This window comes from Chrysochloris asiatica, unplaced genomic scaffold (assembly GCF_000296735.1).
Source record: "Chrysochloris asiatica unplaced genomic scaffold, ChrAsi1.0 scaffold00011, whole genome shotgun sequence".
Classification (NCBI taxonomy): domain Eukaryota; kingdom Metazoa; phylum Chordata; class Mammalia; order Afrosoricida; family Chrysochloridae; genus Chrysochloris; species Chrysochloris asiatica.
In genome coordinates, this window is record NW_006408529.1 from 7,309,112 (window position 1) to 7,313,846 (window position 4,735).

General features: G+C 39.0%; 1 pseudogene; it reads right to left on the minus strand.

Annotated features, from left to right (window-relative positions):
* Positions 1–1,127: 1,127 nt before the first annotated feature.
* On the minus strand, positions 1,128–2,056 carry LOC102838883 (annotated as a pseudogene).
* Positions 2,057–4,735: the final 2,679 nt, after the last annotated feature.

Here is a 4,735-nt window from a genome sequence, read left to right on the forward strand (position 1 = left end):
CATAGGCATACATAATTTGATTATATAATTGTGAGCCATATATTAGTTCCTGATTTAATATCAATATTTTCTAGAAAAACTAACATTAATATTTTTCTAAAAATCTCCTTATCACCCAAGAAATGTGATACCTGCCTTCTTTTCCTCCAAATTCCTGATCTTATATTTCTTAGAAACATTGTACTTTCTACTTTGGTTTACATTTGGTTATATAAACAAATGCATTAATCAGTTTTTACTGGTCTTTGAAAAGAAAATTTGAATTTGACTGGTCTTTGTAATACTTCAAAAGGAAAGGAAATGCATCTACACTAGTCACATAGTGCATTAATAATAATTTAATTTTGGTTGGATTAATTAAATAATTTAAGAGCTAAATATTTTGTATATGCACAGTACAAATTAACTACTTAATGATACATATTTTTCATCTACTATAAACTAATTGTGCTATTGGTGTCCTGGTGTTGTGCAGCAGGATAATGTGTAAGGTCGGTTTTACTTGCAAGGTCGATGGTCCAAATTTACCAGCCACTCCTCAGAACCCTATACAGGGTCATTAGGAGTCAGAACTTATCCAACGGCACTTAGCAATGACATCTATGCTATTTTTGCAAAATATTTACCTTTTTATATTTTTTTTGCAAACTATCATTTTATTATAACAGTATATAAAGCAAATAACTTTAAATGTTCATAATCACACTATAGGACTGATGGTGTTATTCAGCTCACTCAAGTTTGAGGGAATACTTAAAAGAATTCTTCAAATTCAGTGACCTTCATATAGAGATGAAGGTTTGAAATGTATATACATGTTTATGTTAAGAGTACATAAATTTTCATTTTTCCTAACATTATTTATAATTTCACCATTTTCATACATCCTCAGTGAATTGACCAAGCTCAAGACCTCTTTTTATTAGAAGAGCTGGCACGGTTATATTATTATTGGCAGCATGCTTCAAAGAAAGCCGTTTTTAATAATGACTAACTGATAGGTAACCAACAGGGTTTTGACCTAATTCCTTTGTCCTTTATAACAAAAAGAACATTCTTGTCTGGGCACCGAACCCCACCCTTACAGTTGACAAAATTATCTGTGAAACAAGCCCTTGACAGGCTCTCTAGACAGCCATTTCCATTTTAATAGTCGGATGAGGACTGTATCCTTCAATCTGAAAGTCTTCAGCTTTGAAATCTTCAATTGTCTCAACTTTTCGAAGAACATTGAGCTTGGGAAAGGTCTTGGTTCTCGCTGGAGCTGAAATTTCAAGGGCTCAATGTGATTCATGTATATATGTGCATCTCTAAAGTATGTACAAAGTCACCCGGCTTCAGGCCTAGGAGGTTTATGATCATGTAGATGAGGAGGGCGTAGCTGGCAATGTTGAAAGGCACCCACAGACCCATGTCTCCTGACCTCTGGTACAGCTGACAGGACAGTTCACCGTTTACCACATAGAACTGGCAAAGGGCATGGCAGGGCAGCAGCGCCATCTGTGGAAGGTCTTTTGGGTTCCAGGCACACATGATGATTCTTCTGTCGTCAGGGTTGGTTTTGATTGTGTCCATAACCTTTCGCAGCTGGTCCACTCCTTGACCTGAATAATCTGAATGCATCTCTTTATATTCTGCCCCCAAATACCTCCACTGAAAGCCGTATACTGGGCCCAAATCTTCTTCTCGGGTGCTGAATCCCAGGCTGTCCAAAAAGTCTAGAGACCCATTGGCATCCCAGATCTTCACTCCCTTGGCAGACAGTTCTTTAGCATTGGTGGATCCCTTGATAAACCACAGCAACTCTTCCAGAACACCTTTCCAGAACACGTGCTTGGTTGTCAGCAGAGGACACTCATCTCTCAGGTTGTAGCACGCCTACATGCCAAACACAGACAGGGTGCCAGTTCCCACGCAGTCCTCCTTCCTGACGCCGCAGCGGAGGATGTGCTCCATCTGGCCCAGGTACTGCAGCTCGCGGTGGGGCCCGCGATGGAGCCGGCTCCTGCGCGGCTGGTGGCGGCTGCAGCGATGGTCTGGAGCCAGCCACAGGCATGGCGCAGAGGCTAGGAGGTGCGGACGGCGAGCCCTTTTTATAATTTTATACTAAAAAGAATATATACAAAGTGCACAAAATATTTTATAATTTACATAAAAGATATCTGAATCAACTTTTATAATAGAGCAAATCTTAAAACAAATCAATTGTCATTGATTCAATTCTGACACATAAGAATCCCATGTGTTACAAGGTTGGCTTGTCTTGAATGTCATCTTTATGTCAGCAAGTTGTCTGGTCTTCCCATGACACTCCTCAGTGATGTCAAACTACGAAACTTTATGTCAGTTGTTATTGATACTAAGTGCTGTAGATTTGGTTCAACTCACAGAAACTCTGTATATGGTTTCAGAGGAGCAGCTGGTTAGTTTGAACTTCCGACCTTTCAGCTCAAGCAGACCTTGGAGTCCAGTGCATTTTTCCATAGCACCACACCAGGACAGGAACTAAGTGTTGGTCAGAAGTTAAATGTAAGCCATTTATAAGATTTAAGTCCTTATGTAGGGCTATAGAATTAACACTGGACTATAAAATTTGTTTGAATCGCAAGAAACTCACTAGCCAATCCTCAGAAACCCTATATAGAATTGTTATAAGTCAGAACCAACTCCATAGCACTTAACAACAACAGCAAATTGTGTGCTATCGAGTCAACTCCTACTCATAGGGATGCTGGATAGGGTTTCTGAGGCTGGAAATTTATGGGAACAGAAAGCCTCATATTTCTCCAACAGAGGAACTGCTAGATTCAAACTGCTGACCTTTTAGTTAGCAGCCCAGCTCATATTCCACTAGTGCTTCTTTTTATAACATTTAGGGAAGTTTATATTGAATTGTTGTTGTTGTTGTTAAATGCTGTTGAGTCAGTTCCAACCCATAGCGACCATGCATAGGGTTCCTGAGGAGCAGCTGGTGAACTTGAACCACTGACCTTGTGTTTCAAACCGATTTTGCAATCCAGCACATTAACCCACAGTGCCACATGAAATGGCATGATGTAAAGCCATAAACATAGTTCTCAAACATTTTCTTAACCTATGAACTAGTCTTCCTCCAGAGGAAACAATCGTTGGAGAAGGATGTCATGCTGGGTAGGGTGGAGGGTCAGAGAAAAAGAGGAAGACCCCCAACGAGATGGATCAGCCAGGTGGCATCACTGATGGACTCAAGTGTGTCGGTGGTAGTGAGGTTGGCCCAGGATAGGACATTGTTTCGTTCTGCTTTGCATGGGGTCGCTATGAGTCGGTTCCGACTCGATGGCACCTGACAACAACAACAACATGAACTAGTCTTAAATGTCATCTGCATGCATTCTTTCATATATTAATACACAAGTACTTAATGAATTTTTTCAAGGATGACATGGAATAGTTCCTAAATAGAGATGTACAGATAGATCCTGTTGTTGCTGTTAAGTGCTGTTGAGTCAATTCAGATTCAGCAATCATGTATCAGATTTGCTAGAAACAGTTTGTGAGTTTGAACACCTGACTTTGATAGTATATATTTGGTATGCAGATCATTCAGAAACTAGCTCCTGTGAATGTTTTAGCATAAGCTAATCGTTCAGAACATGATCAATTTACAAACTGAGTTTATGTTTATGAATTTGCCTGACCATTAGTACCTACATGATGTTGGAAGTCAGTATCAGTATTTATACTTATGACACTCTTTACTCATAACTCTTCCATGTGCAGTGTGCATGTAAATGAAAACAAATCCTGTCCTATAAGCAATAAGTGCAGTTAGAAGTTCCTTGTTTTAGTTTTTTGGTGATTGTAAGTTGTTTTTTTTTTTTTTTGATGTTTTTAAATCTTGAAATCTTTTCAGATTATATACTTGGAACATATTCTATCAAAAGTGTTGAAAGGATTTATCAGATTTTTTTATTATACAAACACATAATAATGATTCTTTTTTGCTTGACTCATTTTAAATAGGAGTCCTGGTGTGGCACTGTGGGTTAATGCACCAGACTGCAAAGCCGCTTGAACTACAATGGCAATATTAATCTGTGATAAAATAAACTTTATAAGGCAAAAACCATTAAGTCGCATGTCTATAAAATGATAAATCAACAATAGGAACATCAAAAAAAATAAAATAAAATACATGGAGATTGAATAACACCCTGCTTAAAAGACTTTTTGGGTAGGACTTCTGGTTTTAGCAGCGACAGAGGCCGAGTCAGGTAGGACAGGCTCTGTGGGGGAGGGGCTGAAAACCCGAAGCAGCTGTTTTCACAGGCAGCACCAGAGCTCTGGATTCATAACCACTACGTATGAATTAATTGCTGCCATTATATTAATTTTTTGGTAGTGCTGTTTGTTCCTTTGTTCTTCATGCCTTCTTGGGGTGAGTTTGTGGTTTTTGTGCTATTTCTTGTTGGCTTCTTCTTAGTTTCATGTTTACTTTCTCTGCTTGTAAGTTCATGTTCATGGTAAATTTTAAAGTATTAACTTTCTTTGGGATTACTTTATAATCGATTAACTTTTCTCTCCATTTGAGAGAATCTATTATATCTTGTTATGAATTGGGCTGCGAACCTTAAGGTCAGTGGTTCGAAACTACCAGCCGCTCCGCAGGAGAAAGATGAGGCTTTCTACTCCCGTAAAGATTTACACCCTCGGAAACCCTGTACAGGGTCGCTATGGGTCGGAACCGACTTGACGG